Source organism: Canis lupus, chromosome 31 (assembly GCF_048164855.1).
Source record: "Canis lupus baileyi chromosome 31, mCanLup2.hap1, whole genome shotgun sequence".
Taxonomy (NCBI): Eukaryota; Metazoa; Chordata; class Mammalia; order Carnivora; family Canidae; genus Canis; species Canis lupus.
Window position 1 is genome coordinate 24,320,616 of NC_132868.1, and position 25,725 is coordinate 24,346,340.

The 25,725-nt window shown below is 36.6% G+C and overlaps 1 long non-coding RNA gene across 1 annotated transcript in view; it reads left to right on the forward strand.

The window, feature by feature from the left end:
- Positions 1–25,725, forward strand: part of LOC140622480 (uncharacterized) — a 48,540-nt gene that overhangs the window by 3,580 nt on the left and 19,235 nt on the right. The window contains exon 2 of the long non-coding RNA XR_012022243.1: positions 1,925–2,149. This is a non-coding gene — a long non-coding RNA (uncharacterized lncRNA). The remainder of the gene's footprint in view (positions 1–1,924; positions 2,150–25,725) is intronic.

A 25,725-nucleotide genomic window follows, 5' to 3' on the forward strand; every position in this document is an offset into this window, starting at 1 on the left:
TGGAGTTCAGAAGTCCAAAATCAAGGTGCTGGCAGGATTGGTTCCTTCTGGAGCCTCTAGGGGAAAATCTGTTCCATGCCTCTTGCCTCACTTGTCATAACTTCAACAATCCTTGGTGTTCCTTGCCTTGTAGATGCATCACTCCAATCTCTATGTTCATCTTCCATGGCTTTCCTTTTGTGTCTGTCTTTCTGTGTGTCTTTTTTTTTTCTGTCTCTTTATTTGATTTAGAGTTTAAAAAAATGGGGAGGGGGGGATGTAAAAGGAATTCTCCCATTTCCTGAATGGAATGGAAAGTGCCTTCTATGCTTCTATGCTTATGTATTAGCTGATGATGACAATGTCCCAAGCATTTGGATGGAGTTGATATAGTATTCAGTGCCTCTGGTGGTACCCCAGATGGGTTCTATAGATAATAGCTGGCACCCAATTCTATGTGATAGCAAACGGTGGTGCAATTGGTGGAAGTAGGTGGTGGCAGCTCTCAAATTGCAGCAAAAAAAAAAATTATATATTGTCCGCCAGAAGAACTTAAAAATAGAACTACCATATGATCCCACAATTCCACTTCTGGATATATATCTTAACGAAATGAAATCACTATCTGCACCCCCATGTTCAAATAAAGGAAGAAAGAAGGCTAGAAGAAAAGGAGAGGAGGAGGAAGGAAGGATGAAAGGAAGAGAGGAAGGAAGAAAAAAAAATATGTGATGTCAACACACTCTTAGTTATGCCATTAGGTGTTTTTGCTCAAATGGTGTAAATTGGAAAATCATACCATTGCTTTAGACAATACTTAAAGAAGACACAATTGACTTTAAGTAGTTTTTGTCTGAAAATACATCTATAAAACTAGGAAAGTGGAATAGTGCTAATTTTTCCTCATCTTTTTAGAGGATTCTAGCTTTGTGGTTGAAAGAAAAATCAGTGCTATTGATAAAAGAATTTCATGACATTAAAAAATGAGTTCAGACTGGTAAGAATTCATATTAAATTTCTTCTTAGGTGTTAAGTAATTAGGTTTCTTGGAAGTTGAGTCACTTTTGCTTTTGACTGATCATTTCAGCTAGTTCTTAAAAGCCTGTATATTCTGTATCTTCATATGAACACCTTTTAAGAGTTCCATTCATTTGGCAGTCACATATTGTATTAGGCTATCTCCTTCTCTGAACTTATCCTCCTGTTTCAAGGTCTTAGATGGTCATTCCAAGGCCACAATGTTGACAGTAACATTTTCCCAGACTATGTCTATGTTTTCTGTTTTCTGGCCCAAATGCTCAGCTATGTCTGCATATATACATAAATACAGACATGTATATATGTATATATACCTGTACTCATATATACCTACATATGACAAAAAGTGACATAGAAATTAAGCTTCAGTGACTCATTAAAAGAGAAAAACTTAATTTTCTTTTGTGTTTTTTTTCTTTTTTTAAGATTTTTATTTATATTTATGAGAGACACAGACAGAGAGAGAGGCAGAAACACAGGCAGAGAGAAAAGCAGGCTCCACGCAGGGAGCCTGACATGGGACTCGATCCCAGGTTTAGCGCCGCCGTCAACCCAGGGTCTGATCCCGGGACTCCAGGATCATGCCCTGGGCCAGAGGCAGATGCTCAACCGCTGAGCCACCCAGGCCTCCCAAGAAAAACTTAATTTTCTATTAGAAAAATTAATGATTCTAATACCTGCATTGAAGAGAATACAATAATTAAGATTTTTGCCATGTAAAGAAAAGAAAAACTTATCCACACTGGATTAATTTGTGTTTTATAAAGATAAAAAAAAAACTCATACTCAGAATATTCTTTTTTTCCTAAAAAAAGACTGAGCAAAAAATATGATATTTTAATTCTTACCTGTATACTGGACATATGTTAAGTGATATCTTCAATCATGTTTTCACTGTTTTTTTCAGACTCTCTGGAATGTTGCCTTACTATCATTTCACATCTGACCTCCAAAATATTAGTACCATGAAAAAGTTGAAGCCAACAGAATGAGGAAATAGCACTCAAACCTTTCAACTCTGCCTTTACAAAGACAATGTATCTGAAAAGAAAGACCTATCACCAAGGAAACCTGAAATCACCAATCTTTCCATTTCCCAGAATGTACTTGCAAGCCAGTACCCACTTTTCAGGTTTGTTACAAAATAAGCTATTGACAATTACTAATGCAATCTTCTCTTTCAGATTTTTAGTTGGGTTGATATTCACTATTTCTTTCTATATTCTATTTTTTGATTCCCTTTAAGAAATAAATAAAAGATATGTGGATTGAATGAATGATGCCCTTTTGATCTGTATATTTATAAGAATCCAAGTATTTGTCACCCACATCATGAGGTAGGTATTTTATCATGAATACTTGCTGCAATAATATTAGTTACCCAGGGGCTGCTACATAATTTATAGTGCTGAGTGCAAAATGAAAATGTGTTTTCAAAAAGCAGGGAGAAAGTGTTATCAAAAGTACTGACATTTTTCCTTTCTTCCACAGCTTTTTTCTTGACTTGTCATATATATTTTAAAAAATTTGATATTGGGATGCCTGGGTGGCTCAGCGGTTTAGTGCCTGCCTTTGGCCCAGGGCATGATCCTGGAGTCCCAGGATCGAGTCCAACATTAGGCTCCCTGCATGGAGCCTGCTTCTTCCTCTGCCTATGTCTCTGCCTCAATCTGTGTGTGTATCTCATGAATAAATAAATAAAATTAAAAAAATTTTGATATTATGTCATTCTAAGTAAAGAAAATTAAAATTTTATATTTTTAGTATGTATTTTACTGTACATACAATTTCAATTTTTTTTAAATTTTTAATTATTTATGATAGGCACACAGTGAGAGAGAGAGGCAGAGACACAGGCAGAGGGAGAAGCAGGCTCCATGCACCGGGAGCCTGACGTGGGATTCGATCCCGGGTCTCCAGGATCGCGCCCCAGGCCAAAGGCAGGCGCTAAACCGCTGCGCCACCCAGGGATCCCTACAATTTCAATTTTAATGCCAATATATAATCATTTAGAATTGTATGTAGAATTCATTGAAATTACACAATTTGTAATTTGTAGTTTGTGCATGTGCAAATATTTCTTTCTTGCTAGGACAATGAAATGCTGCACAAAACTAACTCAAGTACTTTTATATAGCTTCTTGGTTCTTGCACATCCTGTCAACACACTCTACTTCTAGCTTACTGTTGAGTAGGGAAGGACTGAAACTGAAAAGAACTATGTGTTAACAATGTTTCTTTTTCCTTTTATTTCATTATTTTTAGGGCAATTGGCTAGTACAGGGTAGTAACATAAGTAAGAAAAATATGGTGGGGTTCTTGGTCATCTATGTGTCTTAAAACACAACAACCTGTCTTAACTTCTTTATTCATTCAAATCAAGTTTTGGTTTGATTACAAAGCAAGATTTTGGGGGGTTGTCAGTATCACTTTTACTCATTTGAAGACATAGCACATTTATCTTGTACATACTTTGGCCTTGCTAAATTCCCATGTATCTTGAGTCCACCAGAATTCTGTGCTCACACAGCATCACCAACACCCCCTGTCAATGGAAAAGAGTGCATGTGTATTCTTTATAGTTCATTGTTGCCTTAGGACATCACTTACAAGATACAAATTCAAAGTTCATAGATTATTTAGATTTTCAAGATAGTGATTACAGAACAATAAATCAAATATTGGACCACATTGAGCTTTGGGCCCTATGTGACTGCATAGTTTGTGTGTTTGTGAAGCCATCCTTGTAATGAATATTTATTGAATGCCTCCATACGCCCAGTGCTCTACATGCATTTTCTTTCTCAGTCATGATAAGATTGTTATCTTGTAGATAGCAAATATGTTACAGAGGATGAAATTAATATTTAAGAGTAATTGATCAACTTACTCTGTATGTTCCCTGCTCTACAAAAGGAATCAATTTATAATTAAGTCAAAGATCAAGCTATAACTGAACATGGTAATTTTAACTAACCCTTTCACATTACTAAAATATATAGTCAATTAATGTAATTGATTTTGTTGCATGGCTTATAGAAATAATTTTAATGATTTTATAATCATACTATAGGTAGTCTTTGCTTGATGCTACATTAACTGAAACTTGTGAATATCAGTATGGTGTCATTGTCCTCCATTACCATGGAACAGTGCAAAACAAGAATTACCTTTTATAACTCATTGTGTTTGTATAGTGATTTACAGTTCACAGTCTTTTCTTTGTTTTTTTGTTTGTTTATTTTTGGTTAATTCAGTTGTTGTAAGAGTCAATTCCAGCAGACCCAGAATTGGCCTGAGCTGTGTTAGTGAAGTACTTGTATAACACTGAATTGTGATCAAGGCATGGAATATATGAATTAATACCATCATTTTATAACCAGATGTCCAAGAAGTTTAAGGATGGTTTGTACCAGTTTATCAGCATTGTTTAATCAGTAACAGTAGGTTAATAATTTTTGCCTGTTCTTGTTGAAATCCCCAGAGAGTCACCACTGGGTTTGGTTACATATCAAGAATATGCTGATGTGGTCAACAGAATATAAATCAAGACTCATCACAGATTCCATGGCTCCAAGGTGTACTGTGCATACATTAGTAGTACCTGAATCAAGAGACAAAACATCCACATAGCCCTTATACACAATCTAAGCACTCACTTGGACCTTCAGGACCTCTTGCTGGTGAGGTCTTTGGCTCTGGTGCATATTCTTACTTTCATATTTACTGATTGTACTTGGAGCACATTGCAGATTGGTATGCATTGACATTTTGGGTACTATCACCTCCTTTGACAATCAGTCCTAGCTACCATCATTAGTATATTTTCATGTAATATATTCAGTAATCTATGTGTACAATATTATGAATTTTATTATCTCTAAAAACTTGAATAAGTAACACTATAGTGAAGATATAGATCCATTTCTTATCCTAAAATGTTTCTTTGTTCCCTATTGCACCCAATCCCCACTCTAGCCAATGGGGCTTAAAAGGTCCAAGTTCACTTTTCTGCTTTAGCAAGGCAAAACAGAACATGGTTCCCAAATCATGTACCTGTGTGTTCTGGGACACTGCTGCCCATTCACAGGGGCATATAGATTCATTTTACATATTTGAGGGAAATGTAGATACCACATGAATTACAATTGTTAAATTGTTTGGCTCTAACTACTTCAATAGGTGGGGGTTCTAGATATTTCTTTGTCTAGGGCATTATGAAGAAGTCACAAACACATCAATAAGTTCTGTGAACAAAAAATGTTTGAGAACCTTTGATATGTCTCACTATGAAGAGGAAGACAGTTGTTACTGATACCTGAATGGTGGCGTCAGTAGATCAGTCACAATTATATTAGAAGAAAATGACAACAACAATAATAAGTAGCAATGGCTATAATAGAAGATTTTTTTTTTCAAGGATCAAGAATTTCAGAAGAAAGGATTCATCACTGAAACAGCTGCTCAAGTTATCATCAGGGATCTAGACTGTCCTGATCCACCATCAGTAGTCTATGGCCTTCATTTCATGATCACAGTATGGTTGTGACATTCCCAGCATCACACCTACTATCTAGGAAAAAAAAAAGGCAGAAAAGCTGAGAGGTGGACTGACACAAACATCCTAACAATTTTGTATGAATTTAAAACATAAAACAAAAAATTATAAAAACACCTTTCTTAGAAACTAGTCCAGAAACAACTTCTTGCGTCTTTGTCCAAGAGTGTTACATGGTCATGCTTAACTTCAAAGAAGCAAAGGAAATGGATTTTTTTTTATTTTATAGATTTTAAAATAGAGGAAAACAATTGAAAAGGGGACCATGAATGGCTTTTGAGTGCAAATCAACAGGAAATTTCAAAATCATAGTGTTTTAAAATATTATTCCACTAAATGCTATAAGAACCTATTTGCCTCTAAATCTGCTAAGAGTCTATAAGTTAGCTGCTTTGGTGCAGTAAAGGAAGAAGCTACAAAATGTTATGCTTATTTTGTCGGGTAGAAAACATCTAGATTTAACACTAAAATAAATTTCACCTAGAGTTAGGAGTCTTTATGTTCTGTCTCCCTTTCTGATATTTCCCACACATTTCTTCTCCCTTCCCTTATATTCCCTTTCACTATTATTTATATTCCCCAATTGAATGAGAACATATAATGTTTGTCCTTCTCCGATTGACTTATTTCACTCAGCATAATACCCTCCAGTTCCATCTACGTTGAAGCAAATCGTGGGTATTTGTTGTTTCTAATAGCTGAGTAATATTCCATTGTATATATAGACCACAGCTTCTTTCTCCATTCATCTTTCATTGAACACCGAGGCTCCTTCCACAGTTTGGCTATTGTGGACATTGCTGCTAGAAACATCGGGGTGCAGGTGTCCCGGCGTTTCACTGCATCTGAATCTTTGGGGTAAATCCCCAGCAGTGCAATTGCTGGGTCGTAGGGCAGGTCTATTTTTAACTCTTTGAGGAACCTCCACACAGTGTTCCAGAGTGGCTGCACCAGTTCACATTCCCACCAACAGTGTAAGAGGGTTCCCTTTTCTCCGCATCCTCTCCAACATTTGTGGTTTCCTGCCTTGTTAGTTTTCCCCATTCTCACTGGTGTGAGGTGGTATCTCATTGTGGTTTTGATTTGTATTTCCCTGATGGCAAGTGATGCGGAGCATTTTCTCATGTGCATGTTGGCCATGTCTATGTCTTCCTCTGTGAGATTTCTAGGGGTGGTGGAAGGGGAGGAGGGCGGGGGGTGGGGGTGAATGGGTGACAGGCACTGAGAGGGGCACTTGATGGGATGAGCACTGGGTATAATTCTGTATGTTGGTAAATTGAACACCAATAAAAAATAAATTTATTAAAAAAATAAAATAAATTTCACCTTTATATAAAGGTCTTGTGTCTTGTGATTGTATCTTATATCACCATGTAAAATCATGTTGATTCCTCCTAATAGTGTAGTAAAAACAATATCTTTGGGAGGGTAATTTTTTTTTTATTTTTTTTGGGGGGGGTAATTTTTGGAGTACTTACTAGAATGTTGTATGAACAACATCATACTCAATCATGCAGCCTGCCCCATCCTTCCTCTCTATCGTATTGGTCAGACTCCTGATATAGAAGATATTGATGGAAACTTGTCTTAATGAACATTTAATCTACAACTGGAGTTGGCAGTGCTAGCTTTGAGATAACTAATAAATTTAGAAACTACTGATAGTTGTCAGAATTTTGTAGCCAAATTCAATAATTTATAACTAAAATGTTATGAGCACACCAAATTTTATAAATATACTTGCATGTTTAATTCACTCTTTGGACATTAGATGACACCATGAAGGGAATTTAAGGCAGTGCTTATATATTAAGTTTGATGCCCAATATTTTATGGGACATTTATTATTTTGTTAGATAAATATCCTTTTAAAGAATTTGAAATAAACACTATCAAGCGCTCATTGTATGCTAGCAGCCAATAGCTGAATAGATTATATGAAAGGGAAAGTGGTAAATAGGGAAGGTACCCAATAGTTAATGTCATTTTTAACACATCATAATTTTTTAAAACATTTCTAAGGTATTTAACTTCAACCTGGAATTGAAAACAAATTTAGGTATTGAAATGCCAATAATTCTGAAAATCTTCAAGAGATTTTGAAAGTGAACTTTGATTCTAGTGAACTATATAATAATACAGGACTCATCTTCTCTACTCATTTTTTATAGTATTATTGACCAGGATACATACATGAAGTTTCAGTTCATTTTGTGTCTTTCGAATAATTTAAATGCAAGCACTATAATTGAGGCACGTTCTTTTGATCTCCTAAAGCAATGGTTTTGTCCCATATAAGCCTATTTCCGGACTCAGAGATACTTATAGATCTCAACAGTAAATAGGATACCCATTTTACTATTAATGTTGAACCTGGAGACTTGGTGTCCTAGGAAGAAAAAAGATATACAGAAATAAAAAAAATATGTCAAAAGAAAGACATATATAGCTTGACATTTCTGCCCTCATGGGATATGAAAAAAATGGAGACAGAGCTAGATGGAGGAGGTCAAATGTCAGGATCATTGCCTTCCCACACTACTTCCCTTGCAGCTAGATAGGAAGAATTCAAAAGTATATAGAAAAGTATCAGATAATCTAAAACCTGTTGGCCCACAGTAAGAAGAATAATGTGAAGAGATCAGTATTAGGAAGGGAGAGGACAAGTAGATGAACCTAGGGTAGGAACATAGGGGTTCACAGAATAGCACCTGCAAGGTTCCTCATGGTCTGGTGAGAGAATAGAAAGTTACTGAAGGGGCCCGTGGGCCAGCAGATGCCAGGTTGGAGAAAGAGTGAGGGAACATAACCTTCCTGTGACTATGTGTTCAGGTGAGAATATCGTCTTCTACAACAGCTCCCTTTGCTAAAGGCATATCTTACATTGAAGGGTATATCAAACTATTGAGATACTGGTCATGATTTTGCTCCATGTGGTTACATTAGGAGCTATAGCCTCAACTACTTACCCAATAAAATGTTGTAACTGGGTCCACTGGAGGCGTGTTCTTTCTTAAAGGTTTAAAATTAACTCTATTCTAGGGAATAGTTTCCACAGAGGATTGCTGGTCTAGTATTGTCAGATTTTCTCATTTGAGCCCACCTAAAATAATTCTAAAAAGTGTTTAAATCAGTAAAAACAAAATTTACTGTAAACATGATAATATTTAGCTATTTAAAACAGCAAACAAATAAAATAAAATAAAACAGCAAACATAATAGTGACTATATAAAACAGCAAATGTAATATCTGGTTAGACTTAAATAAATGGAGAATTAAAATAATAGTATACAATGCAGTTGGGAGAAATAGAAAAAAAGGGCTTGAAGGTCCTGGTTATAAGGCAGAAGTAGTTAAAATAATCTATCAATATTAGACTTCGTTAAGAATGTATGCTGTACTCTCTAGGGAAAACTTCAAAACAGGAAGTGTACAAGATGTAATTGACAAAAAAAAGAGATGTAATTGACAAACAAAAATAGAGGAAAAATATTTTTCAATATTTAATCATTTCAGAGAAGGCAAAAAATAGAGGAAATTGGATAAGGTAGCAATAGTGAAACAGTATATATGAATAAAAATTAGAAATAATCCCATTACATACAAAAAGGACCATTGCCCCCTGTAACACACACACACATAGACAGAAGGGAGAGATGTAGTGACATAAGTGGGGACTGAGGACTGTCCATGATGGACAATGCAAGCCTAGTAGGGCCGGACTAAAGAACTACAGAGTCGAATTCTAATCAATGGAATATTTTTTTTCTCTTTTCTTTCTTTCTTTTTTATGATTTTATTATTTATTCATTCAGGGAGAAAGAGAGGCAGAGACATAGGCAGAGGGAGAACCAGGCTCTCTGCTGGGGAGCCAGGACCCTGGGATCACGACCTGAGCCAAAGGCTCAACCACTGAGCCACTCAAGTGTCCCTAGATTTTTTTCTAAAAGTAAAAAGGATCCAATGAGTTTATTTGTTTGTTTGTTTAAACAGAAAATAGTTATGATCAGACCTGTGATTTGGAAAGATCAGTCTTGTCAGAGTGTATTGGATGCATTTAAAGGAGCTATTGCAGGCAAGGAAATGACCTACAAAGTCAAGGCAATCGTCAGGATGAGAAAATACCTGTCATTTTGATGTTTTGTGTATATCCTAAAGAGTTGTCTGTGTGTGTAAATAGAAAGGATGATAGCATATATGCAACATTGGCTTTAAATTTAAATGGAAGAATTAAATTTAAATTTAAATGGAAGAATTACAGCTATGATACAGTATAATTACCTCTGAACTTTGAAGACTCAGGGCTGCTGCTTTTTAGCTATGTAGTCTTGGCAAAGTTATTTAAAGTTTAAGTACACGGATATCAATTGTCTCATTTTACCTCATCTTTAAAATGCATGATTACTATGATAATTAAATGAAAGTAATTAAATAGCATTGCATATATTAAAAGCTCTAGTTACAGTGCTTAGTACACATAGAAAATAATTACTGAGTAATAGAGTAATGAGTAACATGCTCAACTCTGAGCCTGTTAGAACAACTTTCATGTGATGTAGAGGCTCACACATCTATGTAGCCTGATACCTTATACTAATCGTGGGCTTTTGCAAGATGTTCTTTCTTCCTCTGCTACCATGGACCTAATCATGTTACTTAACACTTTACACAGTATTGTTCACAAGGTTGATGTCGTTTTCAGAAGACTCTAACCTTCTAATTAACAAGAAATCTAATTTGAGTCAACAATTTGCAGCTATCAGGCTGCATAAATATAAGCAAAGTATTCAGAGCATAAGAGTCCTTTCTATTAGACAGAACACAGAGGACTATAACTTCAGTTCTGAGCCTTACTGTTCTACATTTTCTGCACAGTCTTGAACAAAGAAAATTAGATTTTTAAAAATATTGTTAAATACTCTGATCTAGGATCACTGGGCTGAAATAAGGATACAATTTGATCCTGACATTAGAATTTCCTAATGACTAAAGCTTCCAGACAACAGAATGAGCTGTGTTAGTATTTTTTAAAAAAGATTTTATTTATTTATTCATGAGAGACACAAGGAGAGAGAGAGAGGCAGAGACATAGGCAGAGGGAGAAGCAGGCTCCATGCAGGGAGCCCGATGTGGCACTCAATCCCGGGACCCCAAGATCACGCCCTGGGCCGAAGGCAGATGCTCAACCGCTGAGCCACCCAGGCATCCCATGCTGTGTTAGTATTTAATGATTTCTCTGCCAATGGACTCTGCTCAGCTATAATCTGGCCTACTCTTGAGGACTGGATCAGAGAAAATATCAACCACTCTAAGGCCACTGAGTTTTAGTCCTTTGATCCTCAGCAAAACTCTTCTCCCTCCTCCTCTTTGCAGATATAGATTTGAAAATTTTAAACAGAAAAACAATTTCATGTTGATTAGATTCTAATTATTAGAAATTAGCATAATATTAATGATTATCTTTGTCAAGTACCATTGTAGAAACTTCCACATTTATTTATTTAATACTTATACCAACTCTGAAAGATATTATTTTTATAATTTTACAATTTCTGAGTGACTACAGATGTATTATTGAATGAAAAAAAATTATGAAATACAATGTGAAGTGTGTTACAAATTATGGAAACAGTGATTCTCCACACCTCACTTGGTGTTCAAGATACATATACTTACATCACACACATAAAAATGATCAGAATAATATACACCAAAATGATATCATGGTCTTGGCCGGGTTATGGATTATGAAAGCTTCTTAATTTCTTTCTTAGACACTTTAGCTTTTCTAAACTATCTACAAAGATAACCATTACTTTCATATTCAGACATTAATATTTGTATAGCTATTTAGAAAAATACATAACTCAAGATGACATAGAGAATAAGCAGTAGAACCTGGCCATGTTTCCTGATGTAGAAGCAGTTGAGATAAGGGAGTTCACTCTTAATTTTGAGCTGTTCTTTGTCCCACTTTTTTTCCAGGCAAGTTTCACTGCCATTGATTCGAGGGCAGGAGGAAGAAGAATGGCCCATTCATTTAATGATGACAAATAGCAGCTTTGGTCCTTACCTGAGAGGCTGTGGTAACCTGGACCTGCCTTTTGTGTGTGCCCATGGGTGGCTAGCAGGAATTCAGTGAGGTAGCTGGAATCTGGCTGGGCTTCAACTTGGCGTGTGTCTAACATTGTTTGGGGAGCACTTTGTGCCTGCTGAGGCACACTCCTCTCCCAGGGACTGGACCTAAGAAAACAAAAGCTCCTGGTGCCAACCTACCGGTCTTATCTGTAAATCACTTATTCTTTTTTTCCTGTCTCCTCAAGGATATTTAGACCTTAGCCCAGAGCCCAAGCAGGCACAACTCATCAATTTTTCACAGACAATTTAAGAGACCAATTAGATTTAGCTTCACTAATTGCTGAAACATTGTCAGGTCTGTATTTGAGTATCTTTTTAACCTAATGGTGACTAGTACTATCAAGAATGTGTGTGTGTGTGTGTGTGTGTGTGCGTGTGTACCTATATTTACAACTATATATCCATGATCATTAATCAAAAATGTAAGTGTATAAGATTAATTTTACTTCTTGTTTTTTGAAATCATAATTCTGACGTTAGCTGTTTTAATCCTTTCTATATCTGTGCATGCCAGGGTGAAAATATTGAAACAGAGAAAAAGAGGAAAATAAGACTTTATTTCTAATGTTCATTTTTAGTGGAGAGGGCCATGAATGATTGTCTTGCTCTAGCTGCACATTTATAGAGGTGAAGATGAAGACTATGGGGTCTTCAGAGAATCCCTCAAGGTCAGAAGCTAGTTCACTGCAGAATTAGACTAAAATCTGAGTCTTCCAACTTTGATTCAGTAGTCTTTTCACCAAGTCTCTCAGGGATAGCTGGAGTAGCATCCAAGAAGCAGTTGGAAAATATAATTTATATCTCTCTCATGATAATAACTACGTGAGGAAAAATGGCTGAGAATGTTAAGAGGGATTATCTTTGTGACATGAGATTGGTGATGATTTTATTATCTGTGATGCTACTTGAATTTTCTAAAATTTCTACCTAAATAGGTGTTACCTTAAAGATATGTATTTTAACATATATATTAGCCACAGTGTTCTGAGTGCTTTGCTAGGCACTCCTCGCATCAGTTTTGTTGTTTAATTCTTACAGCTTATCTTGAGAATAGGTTCTTATAAATGTCTTTTGAGTATAATAGAATTTAAAATTAACAGTGCCAAAGGTTATCCAAAAAAAAAAAGTAGTAGGTTTCCTCCTAGATTCTTCTTGGGATGCTTGCCTGACTTCAAGCCCAACATTATCCTTAATAACAGTGAGTGATTCCAGATCAGGCTCAAATTTTCATGTTTTCCTAAGAAGCCATTTAACAATCTAAAGAGGAAGGTTTCTATTGTGAGTGAGTTAGTCTGCTCCCAGGTCACTGACCAGGAATATTTACCCCAGCAGGGTCAACAGACAGGCAGCTGAGTCATCACTTTTAAAATCTGTGCAAATAAAGACTTAACATGATCAATTATACCCATACCCATTAAACATTAAACAAAGTCTCCAAAATGAGTAGCTGAAACAGAGGAATTTTGTGCCATGCTTCAAGCCTCCTTTTACTTATTATGATGCCCCCATCCTCCTTGGCTTGCCGTCTGACACAGGGCCCAAGGTTGTAATTTAAACAACAGTAGAAATCCACTATGCTCTGTGGGGCCCTGAGCGTGCTGCCAATGTTAATAACTAACCATGCAGACTGAGTGTCACTCATACTGATCTTTAAAAGTAATTGTCTTCATTTTGTCTAGGATAGGAAGGACCAGGACTCCCTGTGTTTGGCTCTGCTCAAGCTCATGCTTTGCAGTGGGCTCTTCTGTCTCTAGCAATCATGTGCTTTCCTTATTTCCTGTAGGTGAAATTTAGATGGCTCCATTGAATACCTTTTCGAAGTTGAATAAGATTTAAGAACACCTGAAAGAAAGAGGTTTCTTTTCCAGAATTTGCACCTGTGGCATTCAGGATGCTCAAACCTGAATGCATGTGTAAGTTACTAGCTTGTTTCTTGGTCTGCTGCTTGGCTTCTACAGCCTTTAGACTCAGAAACAGAGATGATTACAGAGAATTGAAGAAGAAAGAAGAAGAAGAAGAAGAAGAAGAAGAAGAAGAAGAAGAAGAAGAAGACGACGAAGGGGAAGGGGAAAGGGAAGGGGAAAGGGAAGGAGAAAAGAAGAACTTCCAGAGACATATGAGATCATTCCCCAAAGTACCACAATCTGTTTCCTCCAGCTGGAATCAGTCCAATGATGGTTTGGCCCATTGAGGGTTGAGCCCTGAGTGAAGAAGGCTGCTGCTGAACCTATAAAGGTCTTCTCTGCACCTGATCCCTGAGGACCCTAGCTTTCTTCTAGATCTTGATCAATAAAATTCCAGCTCTGCCCTCAAATAGGTCAAGTATGTCAGGGTTAGCAACCACTGTGATCATCACTGTCTGGAGCCAGAGATTGTAAGAGTTGCTCCTAGTTCAGAATCAAATTCAGGGGTCCTGCAGACTGTGTGGGGGTAGTTTGCAGAGATTAAGAGGAGATGACTCCACCTCTGATAAGCAGCCAAGATCCCCGGTCCTTCATGGAGAAGGGTTGTTTGTTTTTTAAGATTTTATTTATTTATTCATGAGAGACACACACAGAGAGAGAGGCAGAGACATAGGAAGAAGGAGAAGCAGGCTCCATGCAGGGAACCCAATGCGAGACTCGATCCCGCTGTCCAAGATCGTGCCCTGAGTCGAAGGCAGACGCTCAACTGCTGAGCCACCCAGGCATCCCGGATTGTTTGTTTTGACTTCTGCCATCATGGTTCTGGTTTTGCTGCCTAACAACTAAGAGTTCCATTGCATTCCTGGGCCCAGACCCCTGGCCTCTGCCTGCTGACACACTTGGTCATTAACTGGAATATCTCTTCCTTGACTTTCATGATAGCAAACATCTATGTGGGTGGCCAACATTCATTCGCCTGTCTCTAAACTCCATTTTCAGCCTTACTGGCCTTTCTTTATTTCATGTAGCTCAGCTTACCTTTCTCTGCTGCCTCTTTCCCATGGATATCCAAGTACTTCACTGGATATTGCACCACTGACAGAACTTCTGATCCATGCTTGTGCTCTGTGTTTGTAAGCCAAGACGTAGGTATTTGGTCATCAGATGCTATCATTTTATAGTGTTAACAGTCAATAATCAAAATCATTTTTGGAGTATATATAAAACGATCTACAAAGCTAGGACAATACCTGGTACTTCTAAAACCAAAACAAAGAAAATACCGTTTGGTAGTTTAATGTATCTGGGTACCTACCTATCCAGCATCTTTGTGGTGTCAGGAGGAACTTTTTGTTGTTTCTACTGTGGTTATCAGTTTTCTCATCTGTAAAAGAAAATACCTAGACTCATTATTCTCTAGAGCCCTAAGCATAAATCCTGCCCAAACCTTCATTTTTAAAAGGACAAAATGTGCATTAACAGGTAATTCTTAAAAACAGTGTGTGCAGTTGTGGCCTAGGGATGAAATGAAGAGCTGTCCCTAGTGCATCCTGTGGGTCCTATCTGTATGGACATAGGGTAAAGGCAGAAGATAAAGCTGTACTGACCATGTGTGGACCCTCACATAGGATTTTTGACTACTCTGTGATGAAGCCATCTTTTTCCAGGAGAGGATAGGCTCCTTAACTGAATCGCCACCCATCCTTGTTGAATGTAGCAGTCAAGGGAATGAGAATATTATCCTTGGAGAGATGGATTGTCTATTTTTCATCAAACCACAAGGAAACTTATTAATAATCTTTATGCTCCATTTTTCTCTATTCCATAAGATTTTATAGCTGTGATCTCTGTTTGAAATGGTATCAAAGCTCAGACTGAATTGTGTCCTGAAGCTGTAATCCAATGTCAATAACTAACCATGACTATTAAATATGTCACTTCATGTGTTTATCTTTTAACTAACATTTTTCACATCAATTTCAATCACACTATATTCCCAGAACAGTACCCTAAGACAGTTGGAAGAAATTGAATAAGGAACCAGAGACTCACAAAAAAAGAAAGCACTTGTTCAAATTCACACAGCTGAAATACAGATTTTTTTGACTCCATGTGAGTGCTTTTTCCTCAGACTCAAGTACATTTTATATTATTCCTGATGTCAGAGTAGGAGTACTATCAACATTCAGTATTTGTTGACCATATATTGCAAATGCATATATTATAACTCATTATGTATTTTGTAATGGCATACACAAAAGCAAAGGCATCACCTTCTCTATAATCCAAGTCATACAGTTACATCTCTAATAAAAGGGATGGTTTTTCCACAGTGGGTTTTGCTTGCTTTTCCTAATATCATTAAGTCAGCAAAAATCTACCCATACCAAGGGCTAAACAAGTGTTTCCACAGGAAACAAGCCTCAATCTTTGTGCAAATCTGCTGTTGGTTCCAAATTACTGCCAGAAGATGGCGCTGTGCATTAGCAAACATCCTGCTTGGGAACTCAAGGGGGAAAAGATGAATGAGAAAAGTACTGTCTGGGGAAAATGTTGAATAGCTAATACAGCAAAGAGGCACAGTCATTACTGTGATATAGAAAAAGGGGCACAAAAATGTAAGTTAACCTTCATATAAGTCATTTGAAACAACTCCTATTTAGCTTTTATCTATTAGAATAGTGCTGTGTGTCAAGTCAAATAGAAATTCTATTCACCCCATTGGATAGTTGTTCACTAACACCGGACAATGTTTGCAAGCCGTTGACATCAACCTAGCTCTTGAAATGTTAAATAAATGTCCAATTATTTCCTAATATGAGAACTGTGTTCTCTTCCTCTTATTCTTCCCCATTCCTATATTCTGTTCCTCCTTAGAAAACCTGTATTTCTATTATTCAAGAACCAGATCTACCTCAGATTTTCTTGGAATTACCTCTGACAGCAGTGATAGCTCAAAGGACTCTGTTTTATCTCAGCATTTCTAGCACTTGGTTATTGTTCAATAAATGTTTATTTAATGTTTTAAAATAATTGATCAGTGAACCATGCCATGGCCTAGGGATAGAGTTTTCTATACACATGTTCACTCATGTTTTTGAAAAATATATTTATTGAGTACCTGTTAGGATCTTGGTCACAGAGCTGATGATCTACAACAAGAAATAAGAGGCAGTTAACTGATTAATATATGATGTGGTAAGTATACGATAGTGGGAAGATTGGGTTGGGAGATGGTTTTAGAAGTTAAGAGAAACTTCTCAAAAAAGATGAAGTCTCATTTTGTATCTGAATGATGAGTAAAGAATTGCTATTTCTTAGGAATGTTCCAGGACAAGAAAACCACATTTGAAAAAGGCCAGATAATATAGTATATATGAGTGATTGGTTATATTAGTAACTTAGAAAAAAGTTCATTTTGCCTGGAAAATAGTGCAATGGAGAATGTTAAAAGATAAGGTTGGAAATTTAGGATCTGGTAGGTCTTTTGTTTTTGTTTGAGAAAAAGAAAATCATTATAAAAATTACGCATGAGAGTGATATAATCAAATGTGTGTTTCCCAGTCATACTGGCTGAAGTATGGAAACTAAACTGTGTTTGTGTAGGTGTGCTAGGTAGTAGAAAGAAGCATGATGCCATACTGGAAGAGAGACCAGTTAGGGAGCTGTTGTGAAACTTCATGTGAAATGCTGTAGCTGCTGCCAGGATCATGGGGAGACAGGGATAAAGGGCTGGGCCAACAAGAAAGCTTTTTGGGGGGAGGGGGTGCCAACCTAAAGAGGCAAATAAAGTATCACCAGGGTAACAAAACATTTTTGGAAATTTGAGAAAATATAGAAATTTATAATTATCAAAGCCTCTCTCTGGGAGAAAGTAGTATGTTTTAGGTAAAATTACGACGATGATAGAGATCCTAAAGCAGCAAATTCAAGTGACTATGGATGAAAGACAATGTGCCATTTTAGGTGGCAAATCTTATTATCTGCTAAGATTTTGTTTTGCTGACCTGTATGTGAGTTTGTAGTCAGAGATGATAGTTTAAGAAAACAAAAGAAAGGCAAAGCTCTAGCTCCAGTGGTCCTATTTCTCTACTCTCCACTTTTCCACATAATTATTGAACAAATATATAAAGAATATCTGTCTGGATGTACAACAAATAATTAGCCTCCATCAAGAGTCCCTCAATGTTCCACTGAGACTTATTAGCGGTAGAAAGATTAAAGAGAAGTAGATGGCATCAAAGTATCTTTACAGGGTAAAAAAATCATAGTTCCCTGTAATTATTTGGATGTAAGGATAAGAGAGATAAAAGAGTCAATTATGATAATGTCCAGGATTTAGTCCTGGGAAACTGGATGATTCCATTCTCTATGATGAGAAAGAAAAAAGGGTGAGTTTTAGGTGGAATGGGGAGATAGTAGAAGAATTCAGTTTTGCATTTTTAATATCTGAAGTATTTGTGACACTCAAGTAGACAGATTAAGTAAACAAGTAAGTATGAAGCTTAAGAAAGGGATGTGGTTTAAAGATATGTGTTTGGGATATGCCTGGGTGGTTCAGTGGTTGACCACCTGCCTTTGGCTCAGGTCCTGATCCCGGGGTCCTGGGATTGAGTCTCACATTAGGCTCCCTGCAGGGAGTCTGCTTCTCCCTCTGCCTGTGTCCCTGCCTGTCTGTGTTTCTCATGAATAAATACATGAAATCTTTATATATATATGTTTGATAAATAAAAACATGGAAGTGGATTATATCACAAGTGAGAATATGTAGAATGACATATACTAAAGGATGTGTGGATGAGGATATAGAGGAATATAATTATTAATATTGATTTAAGAGTTATATTGTTTTAAACTTAAGATACAGACATATCACATTTGTGAGTATGTGTGTAGAAAGATATAGGTTTTTTTTTAATAAAATAATTTTTTATTGGTGTTCAATTTACCAACATACAGAATAACACCCAGTGCTCATCCCGTCAAGTGTCTCCCTCAGTGCCCGTCACCCACTCACCCCCACCCCCCGCCCTCCTCCCCTTCCACCACCCCTAGTTCGTTTCCCAGAGTTAGGAGTCTTTATGTTCTGTCTCCCTTTCTGAGATTTCCCACATATTTCTTCTCCCTTCCCTTATATTCCCTTTCACTATTATTTATATTCCCCAAATGAATGAGAACATACGCTGTTTGTCCTTCTCCGATTGACTTACTTCACTCAGCATAATACCCTCCAGTTCCATCCACGTTGAAGCAAATGGTGGGTATTTGTCGTTTCTGATGGCTGAGGAATATTCCATTGTATACATAAACCACATCTTCTTTACCCATTCATCTTTCGATGGACACCGAGGCTCCTTCCACAGTTTGGCTATTGTGGACATTGCTGCTAGAAACATCGGGGTGCAGGTGTTCCGGCGTTTCATTGCATCTGAATCTTTGGGGTAAATCCCCAACAGTGCAATTGCTGGGTCGTAGGGCAGGTCTATTTTTAACTCTTTGAGGAACCTCCACACAGTTTTCCAGAGTGGCTGCACCAGTTCACATTCTAGATATAGGTTTTGAATAGTTAGATGGTTGGTCACAAGGCATAACTTAGTAAATTATCATATCAGAAATTTGGGGGGGGGTATATTCTCTATGCAATGAAATAAAATTATTTGAGATGAGTTCAATTTGAGATGACTCCAGGACTCTTCCCCCAGTAGGATCTATGGTAAAACAAGACTGCAAGATCTCAAAATTGTAAGGCTTTGAGAACTTTAGACCTTAATATTTCTTTTTTTTTAAAGATTTTATTTACTTATTCATGACAGAGAGAAAGAGAGAGAGAGAGAGAGAGAGAGAGAGAGAGGCAGAGACACAGGCAGAGGGAGAAGGAGGCTTCATGCAGGGAGCCCCACATGGGACTCAATCCCGGGTCTCCAGGATCACACCCTGGGCTGAAGGCAGTGCTTAACCACTGAGCCACCTGGGCTGCCCTAGACCTTAATAATTCTAAAACTTGAGATTGTGAGACCTCAAAACTGCAAATCTATAAGAATAGGACACTGAGACTGGAGACTGAAAGAATCTACAGGGCCTTGAGATTGCAAGTTTTCAAGACTCCAGGATTTTGCAACAAGATTGAAAGATTGCATGATGCTTTCTTTCCCATTCCACCTTTAGCCTGTTTCCTTAACAAATTCCCTATGTAAGAGAAGAATTTAGAAGAAAGGGTTATCTTTGCTCTGGGGGCTCTTCCAGAATAAATTCTATAAATTTATTTATAAATAAATAAATTTATTTATAAATAAATAAATAAAATAATAAATAAATAAATAAATAAATAAATAAATAAATAAATAAATAAATAAATAAATTTATTCCAGAATAAATTCTGGCATATCAGAGAATAGCCAAATCAAAAGTTTGGCTGATTTCCCTTCATCTACAACACTATTCTGTGGCAAATTAGCTTCTTTGCCTAACCTCTTAGCTCCAGCCTGACACCAGGTATGAAAGCACTCTTCTATTTCTTGAGATCATCCCTCTTGAATTTATTGTTATATTTTTGAAATATTTGAGTCCATTGCTTTTCAATGAATTTAAAGAACATTTTTGTTCTTATTTATCTGGAGATTTCATGCTCTTTCAGTGACAGTGAAGGGTTTTCATATCTTTTACTTTCTAGTGCTGCTGTCTTGCAATTTCCAAATTCTCATCAAGGCATTGAATTCTGAAACTCTAGCGTTTGTATAGTTTCATACTCTCAAGGTCTTTCATTTTTGAAACTTACCATCTTGCAGTATTTATTCACAGTCCTGAGCAAATTTTCAAATAATTCATTGAATATGATTAAAAACAGATTGTTCACAACAGAAGAAAGCAAAATTTTAAAGCAACGAAAGACAAAGTTGAAATGAATCGAACTAAAGTTACAACTAAGGAAATTTCTAATAGCATAAAAAATATTGGCCTTTTTGTGACATAAGGAGTTGAGGGCTGGGCTGAAAAGAGGGAACTTCCTTAATGTCTGGAGATCTAATTCCAAGTCCTGGTAGAGGGATTAAAGTCACAGTACTCTCATAAACAGTTCAGCTTCTGCTTTAAATAATAAACTGATCAGTCTTAGTCTAACTACCTAAGAGAGGAAAGTTCACTACCTTTTGGAGAGATATGTATATTCTACACCTGTCTTTTCTTTTGCACACAATATCAACATAGAAGTCACAAAAGTTGTGAATAAACAGGAGAATATGATCCATAACATGAGAATGGTCAGGAAATTAAAAGAGAATAGCAGACAATCCATATGTTGGAATTATTAGATAAGAGCTTTGAAATAACCTGATAAATATATTGAAGAATCTACAGGAAAATATAGGTAGGGTGAATGAAGAAATGAATGAAGTCTTTCAGGAGAGATTTGAGAACAGTACAAAAGAAACAAATGGAAAATCTAGAAATGATAAATACAATATTTGTGATTTTTTTTTGAAAAATAACTGATTACGACTTAAAGCAGATTGGACCCAATGGAAGAAAGTAACAATGAACTTAAAGATGAATCAATAGAAATCATCCAATCTGAAGTATGCAAATTATAGAAGAAAATGGACAAAGACTAAATGACCTTTTAGAAACTATAAAGATTCAAGCATATGTATTAATAGAATGCCATAAGAAGAGGGCAGAGAACTTGAGATAGAACAATATTTGAAGAAATAATGGATAAAAGTTTTCAAATGTAATCAAGCAAGCAATCTTCAGATTTGGAAGCTCCAAAAACTCCCAGGACAATGAGTACATTATTATAACATAAAAAGCTACACCTCAGTATTTCACATATCAACTGCTAAAAAGCAACATTTAAAAGCAACGAGAGAAAAAAAAGATTTTCCTACAGTGGAACATGAGAATGAGAAGTTCTCGTCAGATACAATGGAAGTCAGAAGACAGTGAAAAAGTCTTTAAAATGATGAAAGAAAAAGAAACTATCAAAATAGAACTTTAGGTGCAGCAAAAATGCTTTTCAAAAATAAAAGACATAAACATCTCACATAAAACTTAGAGAATATGCTGCATTAAGATTCACACAAAAATTTTAAAAAGTAAAAAAAAATTAAAATTTTTTTTTAAATTTAAAAAGTTCTTCAGGATGAAGAGAAATCACACCAAGTAAAAGCTTAGATTTGTAGAAATAGATGAAAATAATCATAAAGGGTACATAAAGAACAAATACAAATGCAACATATGAAAAAGAAGCAGTGCAAATTACTGAATAAATGCTGTATTATTCAACAAACACTTTAGCAAAAGTGACTTATGATATTTCTTAGTTTCTGTACATTTAATTTTCATGCAAACATTTAGTCAAATATACTGTTAATTATTTTATAGAAACAACCCCCAAGCAGAAGACGGTCTTTCATAACTCACCAAATAAATTTTAAAGCTACTGCATGAAAAAAGAAAAAGCTACTGCATGATAATTTTATCTCATTTTTCTCAAGATAAATGAATAAGTACTTGCAAAAAAAATAAGTGTACAAAGACTAAGAATTACTTGCAACTTCCTTGGAAAAGAGATATGAAAACCATTGTTTAAACTTTTGAGTAAAATCTTCTAGTCCTCAAAATTTGCAAGTAATTTTATATTTTATACTTAATGCATATAAAACTCATACACAGCTCTGAATATATTACTTTATTTAACTTTCTAAGTATGTTTCAATGTCACATTTTTCATTTAATCTGTATTCACACTTTAGCAGCATTTTTGCATAATAAAGAATAAAATCATTCAACATTAAAAGAAATTTTTTCTTCAAAAGTAACATCACCCAAGATGCAATTCAGAAATGGAATTCTTTTTTTCCATGTTTTCACCATAGTGTTTAACAGATAGGTTTAGGGAAGAGAAATGGAGCCTTAAATTAATTGAATTCAATTTTTCTGTGGCTGAATCCTGCTGGCCCTAATTAGTGGGCAGGGACCTTAGCATATTAATACAAGGATGGTCAAAGGTTTGTCTTTACCCATTATCTCTTTTAAAATGATCTTCAGGGATTCCTGGGTGGCTCAGTGGTTGAATGTCTGCCTTCAGCATAGGGCATGATCCCAGGATCAGGCTTTCTGCCTATGTTTCTGCCTCTCTCTTTGTCCCTCATGAATAAATAAATAAAATCTTTAAAAAATAAAAAAATAAAAAAAAAAGATCTTCAGAGCCAACTTGGAAGATTATTTTTTTTTATTTTTTTAATTTATTTTTTATTGGTATTCAATTTACCAACATACAGAATAACCCCCAGTGCCTGTCACCCAATCATTCCCACCCCCCACCTTCCTCCCCTTCTACCACCCCTAGTTAGTTTCCCAGAGTTAGCAGTCTTTACGTTCTGTCTCCCTTTCTGATATTTCCCACACATTTCTTCTCCCTTCCCTTATATTCCCTTTCACTATTATTTATATTCCCCACATGAATGAGAACATATAATATTTGTCCTTCTCCGACTGACTTACTTCACTCAGCATAATACCCTCCAGTTCCATCCACATTGAAGCAAATGGTGGGTATTTGTCATTTCTAATGGCTGAGGAATATTCCATTGTATACATAGACCACAGCTTCTTTATCCATTCATCTTTCGATGGACACCGAGGCTCCTTCCACAGTTTGGCTATTGTGGACATTGCTGCTAGAAACATCGGGGTGCAGGTGTCCCTGCGTTTCATTGCATCTGAATCTTTGGGGTAAATCCCCAGCAGTGCAATTGCTGGGTCGTAGGGCAGGTCTATTTTTAACTGTTTGAGGAACCTCCACACAGTTTTCCAGAGTGGCTGCACCAGTTCACATTCCCACCAACAGTGTAAGAGGGTTCCCTTTTCTCCGCATCCTCTCCAACATTTGTTGTTTCCTGCCTTGTTAATTTTCCCCATTCTCACGGGTGTGAGGTGGTATCTCATTGTGGTTTTGATTTGTATTTTCCTGATGGCAAGTGATGTGGAGCATTTTCTCATATGCATGTTGGCCATGTCTGTGTCTTCCTCTGTGAGATTTCTGTTCATGTCTTTTGCCCATTTCATGATTGGATTGTTTGTTTCTTTGGTGTTGAGTTTAATAAGTTCTTTATAGATCTTGGAAACTAGCCCTATATCTGATACGTCATTTGCAAATATCTCCTCCCATTCTGTAGGTTGTCTTTGAGTTTTGTTGACTGTATCCTTTGCTGTGCAAAAGCTTCTTATCTTGATGAAGTCCCAATAGTTCATTTTTGCTTTTGTTTCATTTGCCTTCGTGGATGTATCTTGCAAGAAGTTACTGTGGCCGAGTTCAGAAAGGGTGTTGCCTGTGTTCTTCTCTAGGATTTTGATGGAATCTTGTCTCACATTTAGATCTTTCATCCATTTTGAGTTTATCTTTGTGTATGGTGAAAGAGAGTGGTCTAGTTTCATTCTTGGAAGATTATTAAGACAACTAGGAGGCACTCAAGTCTCATTCTGGGAATCCTGAAAGAGAGGAAAGAGAAATACGGCAGTCCTCCCTTATCTGTGAGAGATACATTCCAAGACCCCCAGAGGATGTCTGAAACTACAGATACTACTGAACCTTAAATACACTATTTTCCCCTATACATACACACCTAAGTTAAGTTTAATTTATAAATTAGGCACTGTAAGAGATTAACAACTAATATAAAAGAGAACAATTACAACAATATGCTGTAATAAAAGTTACAAGAACATGGTCTCATTCTCTTTCAAAATATACTGTACTGTACTCACTCCTTTGTGATCATGTGAGATAATACAATGCTCACATGGTGAGATGAAGTGGGGTGAGTAACATTGACATTGTGATATAGCTTAGGCTCCTATTGGCTTTCTGAGCATACATCAGGGAAAGGATGGATCATCTGCTTCCTGGCTGCAGTTGATGGTAGAGAAAAAGAAAGCACAGATAAGATAGTGTGTGTGGGGGAGTGGGGGGTGGGGGAGTGGGCACCATAGCTATACACAGAACTTACACATGTAAACCTAAATGTAACAGGACTAGTTGTTCGCATATATTCACATTACTTGAATCCTCCTGAAGTTCTGGAAACACTAAAAGAAGGAGAAAAATGAGTTAGGGGTGGCTGTGTGCTGGTGAATTAGACATGCAATAAAGTGACAGGAAGAGCTTTATAACTATTATTTATGGCCCCATGGAAGGGAACAAACTTCTGTCCATCTCTCTTGGAGCCTCTTTCCATGTTGGTCTCTCCCTTTCTTCACAATTTGGTGATGGACTATTCTGTCTTAAATCTCTGTGTGTGTAGAATACAAAAACATTCACTTAGGATTTAGGAGACTTGGTTTCTGTAGCCCCCACTGCCATTCTATCTAATTGGGTCTTTCCTCCCTGGCCTACCCTTACATTCAGAAATTTAAGTGAATGTACCTAAAAACAATATATTCTCTAGATTCCATAAGAAAAGGAATGACAAAGGGAAGATGGTTTGTACTGAGCAGAAAGATGGTTTGAAACTGCTTTCCTGGCATGACACATAAACGTTAGGGAAAAAATCAGTCACCCATATCAAAGCATGAAATGTGTAAACTCCTTTCCTACAGTATTTCTCAAAAAGCACCTGCCTTCTGAAGTCTACTATGGTTCCATTATTCCATATTTCTAAGGTTGTTTCCCACATATTTACTCACCTTGTCTGCCAAAAACCATGTTTGAGGATTACCAACAGAGTCTGGGTGACAGCCTATGGAGAGAGCCACTTGTGCCCAGTGTGTAAGAACACAGACTCTGGGGAGCCTGGGTGGCTCAGTCGGTTATGCAGCTGTCTATGGGTCAGCTCATGATCCTGAGGTCCTAGAATCAAGCCCCATATAAGGCTCCCTGCTCAGTGGGGAGTCTGCTTCTCCCTCTCCTTCTGCCCCTTCTCTCCCCTTGCTTGTGCTCTCACTCTCTCTTTCTAAAATAAATACATAAAAAAATCCATTTTTTAAAAAAAGAACACAGACTCTGTATTCAGATTTTCTGAGTTCAGCTCCTGTATCCACCCTTTTCTACCTGTGAACTCTTGGGCAATATACTTACTTTCTCTATGACCTACTTTCTTGTCTGTAAAAGA